This window comes from Schistocerca cancellata, chromosome 5 (genome assembly GCF_023864275.1).
Source record: "Schistocerca cancellata isolate TAMUIC-IGC-003103 chromosome 5, iqSchCanc2.1, whole genome shotgun sequence".
Lineage (NCBI taxonomy): Eukaryota > Metazoa > Arthropoda > Insecta > Orthoptera > Acrididae > Schistocerca > Schistocerca cancellata.
Window position 1 is genome coordinate 374335260 of NC_064630.1, and position 7254 is coordinate 374342513.

At 47.8% G+C, this 7254-nt stretch overlaps 1 pseudogene; it reads right to left on the minus strand.

The window, feature by feature from the left end:
• Positions 1–4120: 4120 nt before the first annotated feature.
• Positions 4121–4238, minus strand: LOC126189428 (5S ribosomal RNA; annotated as a pseudogene).
• Between the last annotated feature and the right edge of the window lie 3016 nt (positions 4239–7254).

Here is a 7254-nt window from a genome sequence, read left to right on the forward strand (position 1 = left end):
TCGATATTGGCTTAAATGGGAACGTAAGGGCAGGCATTCACCGCCAAGGTCCCAGCCGAAAACCTTTGACCACCGCAAGGGAGGACCACCGTATTGTGCACCAAGCACATGGCGACCGCTTCACATCTTCGCCTGCCGTCCAAGAACAAGTAGTGGACTCCCTGCGACATTCTGTATCATCCCGCACCATTTGTCGGAGGCTAGCAGCACGTGTACTGGGGAATTACTGTCCTGTGTGCAGGCTGCTGTTAACACCACATTGCAAACAGCTGCATTTTGGAGCGGTGCCATGACTGAGAACTGTGGACTTCTGTTGGATGGCGCCACATTGTGTTCAGTGATGAATCGCTTTCTGCACTGCCTTAAATGACAATCGTCGACTAGTAATAAGGGGACCTAAGGAGAGGTCCGGTTCTTCCTATGTTTGAGAGGCACAGCGGTGTTATATCACGCAAAATACCGTGGCCGGTAGATGTGCAGATGACAGGGCACACGTGAGGAGAGTAGTAGTGGTGGGGGCTGCTGGCAGGCGCTGTAGGGGAAATGTCGAGCGCTGGAGGGGAATTGCCGTTCTAAACTGAAGCCTACACTCACATTTTTCGTAAATACAGGCCAGAGTATTGCAGGCCGGCCACAGAAGCTGCGCCTGCTGGTCGAATGAGTCTTGCAGGACCGCACTATGCCACACTTTTTTTCTGGATTTTAGCCAGAAGGTCGTACAGACATATGCGCCTTATGAACCAGTGTCATTCGAGCAAACAGGCATCATGAGTGTAACAGTGACGTTTACACACAGAACAATAGCAAGAGGGAATTATTCAATTCCACAACGAGCGCTTATTTATGATTCAAGTGTGCATACCGAGTTCACTCATACTGTTCAGAGATTGTTTGAACAGAAGTTCTCAGGTGTTAGAGTTCCGAGTCGTGATGAAGTTCACAAATTAGTGAATAAATTTCGTGAAACAGGAAGTGTTCAAGACAAGAAGCGTAAACGACGACGGACAGTGCGCACAGAAGCTTGTCAGAATCACATTGCATACCTCCTGGCAAATTCCCCTCGAAAGCCTCTTAGACGTCTTTCGCACCAAACACAACTATCGTCCGACTCTGCACAAAGAGGCGCCGAGCTGCTTGGGCTAAGGCCCTATGAAGTATCAGTAGTACAAGAACTCTGACCTGCACATAGGGTTAAGTTTTGCAAATGGGTTTTAAAACAATTGCATGACGGTGAATATATCCTTACTTCATTCTGTTTTCAGACGAGGCTTGGTTCCATTTACACGGGTATTCCCAAAACTGTCGACGTTGGAGCGCAGATATACCTGTTATGCTTCATGAGGAACCATGATCAGAATATAGGAGTGTGATGCGCAGTTAGTGGTGACAGAAGAATAGGCCCAATTTTCTTTAATGACACAGTTACAAGTGAAAGTTATGTGCAAAACATTTCGCGACCGTTTTTTAATTAAGTGAGTGAAAGAAAACGAAGCTTCGCATTTTTTCGACAGGATTCGGCAAGGGCTCATACGCCCAATGTTTCTCTGCACACAATTCACGATGTGTTCGATGAAAGCGTCATTAGCAACAATATCTGGGTCCCTAGCAGTCCTGATTTAATTCTGTGCGATTTTTATTTGTGGGGTGTACTGAAGGACAAAGTGTACACAACAAATCCTCACATGATAGAGGAACTCAATGATAATATCCTTGAATCAATTTATTCAATATCTCAGGAAGAATTACATCGTGTGCTTAGTAATTTCTTGAGTAGATGTCAGAGATACGTGGAAAATAATGGCAGGCAGTTCCAGCATCTCCTTGCCAATTTATTTGCTTAAATTTTAAATGTAGTCATATCATAGCGAAGCTGTAGACGGGCGACAGGGAATCTGATCGCCAGGCAACGGAGCGCTCGCTGCCCATCATCTATTGCGCCGCACAGGCGGTCACCAGGTAAATGGAACAAGCTGTAAAAAGCGGCGCCCCTTCATGCCCACACTTCTATGGTGTCCATTCAAAAAGATCTGTCACCTGTGCTTTGGTTAGTATCTAAAACGAATTCCGCCGAAAACGCAGCAATTTATTTGTTAAACTTTTGTAACTTGCTTCTCTTGCCAAAAGTCAGCAATGTTTACTCGGTCTCACTTATTAACATGTGCAAATGCAATTGCGAGAGAATTCTGAAACAGTGTTTTATTAATTTTATTAAGTGAGAAACTGAGGAAAAGTAAGGTCAGCATCTTATGAAGAAGCACACCCCAGTACAAAATAAACGTGTAATGACTTCAGCTATGTTGTTCCAAAACCCATAACATTTCTTCTTTCACCAGCTATTGATGGCCCTCAAAAATAACATTATTTCATAGGAAGAGTCTGTAGTTAGCGGAATAACACGGTAGATAATGAAGTTTTGCATAATAACCATATGACAAAATGCTCTCCTCTTTGTTCGCTATCATTTGCCAAAATCTCAACTCGATATCTCAAACCGTTTATGAAATTTGAGAAATGTTGTGGATATTTTACTCTGGCTTTATTGCTGGAGCAGTGCGATCAGAAGTGAGTGCGCTACGTCAAATCAGTTTTCTCGCGGTTGGTGACAGAAAAAACCTCCACCCAAGTCTAAGGAAAAATTCAATATGTTACCTAAATTTTATATGCAGCAACATGTTATGGAATATGCAGCAAACGCAAAATCATAGCGACCCATATTTTTCATTGAAAACTTCTGCGAATTTCGCGCAGTGTCTTGCTTTCACGTAAATATCACAATAAATATCACCATTAACGAAATAATGGGCATATCACAATGAGCCTGACATATAAAGTTACAAGTAGAGCAAAAATGATTTTTTCGTTTGAGAAAGATTGCAGGGCGTGCGCGTCGACTCTATCATCACCGACGGGCTGAAAGGTGGCAAACGCTCTTCTGGACAAACGAATGAACTCGCCAAGCGCTTTGGGCGAAAACTGGTCACCGCGAAGCGGCAACCGCGTCTTGCGCGACCTATACTCCTGTCGTCGGGGTGTGGGGAGCCACCGGGTACGACTTGAGTTCACAGCTTATAGTGACTGAGAGAACTAAAAATGTTCAAATGTGTGTGAAATCTTATGGGACTTAACTGCTAAGGTCATCAGTCCCTAAGCTTACACACTACTTAACCTAAATTATCCTAAGGACAAACACTCACACCCATGCCCGAGGGAGGACTCGAACCTCCGCCGGGATCAGCCGCACAGTCCATGACTGCAGCGCCTAAGACCGCTCGGCTAATCCCGCACGGCGATTGAGAGAACTCTGACGGTACAACGGTTCGTTATGGACATCCCGCACCCTTATGTGTTTCCTCTCATGGGACGGTATCGTGGTGCCATTTTCCAACCAGGCAACACTCGTCCACAGATGGAACATGTCTCTATGAACTATCTGCTTGACGTTGGGGTACTCCAGTAGCCAGCAAGCTCCCCAGATCTGCCCCTGATAGACAATGCTCGGGCGTCACATTCGGTCCAGTACCAATATCCACGACCAGTTTGTTGTGAGCGAGCTTGCCTCAAGATAGGATACGACTGCTTTATAGCGCCCATCCCAACCAAATCAGTGCATTCATCCAAGCCAGACGGGCTACAACGTCATATAGATAAGCGGGCTCATACTGCTTCGTTCCTTGTAAATGTGACACGATTTTGTGATCACTTTAACAATATTACGTACCCTCTCAATCCGTTGAGTTTCATTTCATTTCCTCCTCCCCGTATGGGCGGTTCCCTGATTTGTCAGGCAGTGTAATTGGCGCCCAACATGGGGCTCTAAGTAAAAATTCGTCAGTAGAAGCCACACCAAAAAAATATTCTGTGTACATACTGTACGAACTATGAGCGCAAGTTTTGCATAGTCACCTCTCCCTACTCCTCCCGAACAGGCAATGAAGGCCCAACGCTACCGACCGGCCGCCTTGTTATCCTCAGCCCACAGGTGTCACCGGATGCGGATATGGAGGGGCACGTGGTCAGCACACAGCTCTCCCGGCCGTATGTCAGTTTCCGAGACCGGAGCCGCTACTTCTCAGTCAAGTAGTTTCTCAGTTTGCCTCACAAGGGCTGAGTGCACCCCGCTTGCCAACAGCGCTCGGCATACCGGATGGTCACCCATCCAAGGGTGAGCCCAGCCCGACAGTGTTTAACTTCGGTGATCTGACGGGAACTGGTGTTACCACTACGGCAAGGCCGTTGGCTATAGTCACCTCTAGTCCCCGTAAATTATATGTCTCAATTTATTGCCGATTACTCTGTGCTTCAGTCATACTACATCATATCGGCGCCTACATGTACAGTTGACATATATCAATGAAATTCGTTATTAGCAGCAGTTCCTAACCCATCTTATTTTCTGGGAGACGCGCTTCCCTTACCCAGTCCGTTCAGCCATCTCTGTCATGTATCCGATCTGAGATCGCTTTTTCTTATCTCTAGTCGACGGTCGACTTACTATTTTTCGTCTTCTTCGACATTCGCCCAGGCTTGACAAGGCTCATTTATAACGTGGAATCAGCCATCCACTATCTGACAGTATATTTACTTTTGTACTGCGTCTGCAGTGTCTTCCCTTCCTGTCAGCTAAAAGTCAGTTACCCTAAGGAAAGAAAGTCGTGCACACCACTTGCTTGTCAATAATGAGCGCGTATGTAAGTGTATTCATTTCTCAACCGTTAGGTATAGTGTTCGCAAGGAGGTGACAGATGTCCATCCCATCCTAGCCAGACGAGTGTGGAAAGGCGTCTAAAAACCACATCCGAGCAAACGGGTACTATGGACAAACGGTGGTTAATCAATCGTACAAATATACACTCCTGGAAATGGAAAAAAGAACACATTGACACCGGTGTGTCAGACCCACCATACTTGCTCCGGACACTGCGAGAGGGCTGTACAAGCAATGATCACACGCACGGCACAGCGGACACACCAGGAACCTCGGTGTTGGCCGTCGAATGGCGCTAGCTGCGCAGCATTTGTGCACCGCCGCCGTCAGTGTCAGCCAGTTTGCCGTGGCATACGGAGCTCCATCGCAGTCTTTAACACTGGTAGCATGCCGCGACAGCGTGGACGTGAACCGTATGTGCAGTTGACGGACTTTGAGCGAGGGCGTATAGTGGGCATGCGGGAGGCCGGGTGGACGTACCGCCGAATTGCTCAACACGTGGGGCGTGAGGTCTCCACAGTACATCGATGTTGTCGCCAGTGGTCGGCGGAAGGTGCACGTGCCCGTCGACCTGGGACCGGACCGCAGCGACGCACGGATGCACGCCAAGACCGTAGGATCCTACGCAGTGCCGTAGGGGACCGCACCGCCACTTCCCAGCAAATTAAGGACACTGTTGCTCCTGGGGTATCGGCGAGGACCATTCGCAACCGTCTCCATGAAGCTGGGCTACGGTCCCGCACACCGTTAGGCCGTCTTCCGCTCACGCCCCAACATCGTGCAGCCCGCCTCCAGTGGTGTCGCGACAGGCGTGAATGGAGGGACGAATGGAGACGTGTCGTCTTCAGCCATGAGAGTCGCTTCTGCCTTGGTGCCAATGATGGTCGTATGCGTGTTTGGCGCCGTGCAGGTGAGCGCCACAATCAGGACTGCATACGACCGAGGCACACAGGGCCAACACCCGGCATCATGGTGTGGGGAGCGATCTCCTACACTGGCCGTACACCACTGGTGATCGTCGAGGGGACACTGAATAGTGCACGGTACATCCAAACCGTCATCGAACCCATCGTTCTACCATTCCTAGACCGGCAAGGGAACTTGCTGTTCCAACAGGACAATGCACGTCCGCATGTATCCCGTGCCACCCAACGTGCTCTAGAAGGTGTAAGTCAACTACCCTGGCCAGCAAGGTCTCCGGATCTGTCCCCCATTGAGCATGTTTGGGACTGGATGAAGCGTCGTCTCACGCGGTCTGCACGTCCAGCACGAACGCTGGTCCAACTGAGGCGCCAGGTGGAAATGGCATGGCAAGCCGTTCCACAGGACTACATCCAGCATCTCTACGATCGTCTCCATGGGAGAATAGCAGCCTGCATTGCTGCGAAAGGTGGATATACACTGTACTAGTGCCGACATTGTGCATGCTCTGTTGCCTGTGTCTATGTGCCTGTGGTTCTGTCAGTGTGATCATGTGATGTATCTGACCCCAGGAATGTGTCAATAAAGTTTCCCCTTCCTGGGACAATGAATTCACGGTGTTCTTATTTCAATTTCCAGGAGTGTAGATGCTATCCGGTCGCGGCTCAACTCCTTGTCACGCATCCCATTACTCTGTACCTTAAGCCACACCAACAGTGTAATATACTTACTGGTATGTACTTGATATCAGTTGCTAATCACGAAGATACGTAAGAATAGAATTCATTTCCTTGTTGTGTGGTAAGCAGAGATAAATATTGACAGTTGTGACAGTCGGTATTTGAAATAGCGACGACTTAAGCCTTCATGATAGCTAATCGCTCTTCTGACATTGTAAAGTGAACACACTGCACCTTCAGTAGTCATAATGGACGCATCAGCTTGAAAGGATATAGCTTTCTCCGAGTGCAAAGGGACAGGGCGGCTGTTATTTTGATTTTGAGTTCATGGACATTTGTTGGCAACTCGTGGACCGCTAGCTACGATACTTTGTATCTCACCTCTAGCCGAGGTAAGAAACGACACAGTCTACTCTTTCATATTCACAACAGTAGAGAGTGTTTGCGTTGAAAACCGCCTTTTAACTAATAGGCATTTGTGAAAAGAAAATGTATCAGACTGCGTTCACAGTAGCACCGACAACGGTCGCCAGACGTCGTCGACTATCGTTGCCCGACACCTTCGGCCGATAGTTTGTTCACCGTGGGTCTCATCCCCATCAGGTTTTAGTAGGATCAAGGAGGTTACGTTACAATCTATTCTGCAGAGGAGATCATAATCTGTTTTAATCTTCTAGGGCGGAACAAGTGCCATGACGTCTCAGTGCTTCGAGACGAGTGTTGCATTGCGTCTTTTACTATTAAAAAGATGCCGAATGCATGTGAATGAGCTATATCTGTCTCGAAAAGAACGTGGGGCGTACTTTACACTCTTTCCTCAATTACTATAATAACAGGGTAAGTTTTGCGGATTTTTTTTAGAGGAAAGGAGAAACGTTCTGTTACCTACTCGAGATGATAAGTGGTAACACTCTCAAGAACGTAACCAAAGGTGTGGTCTGGGGTGCG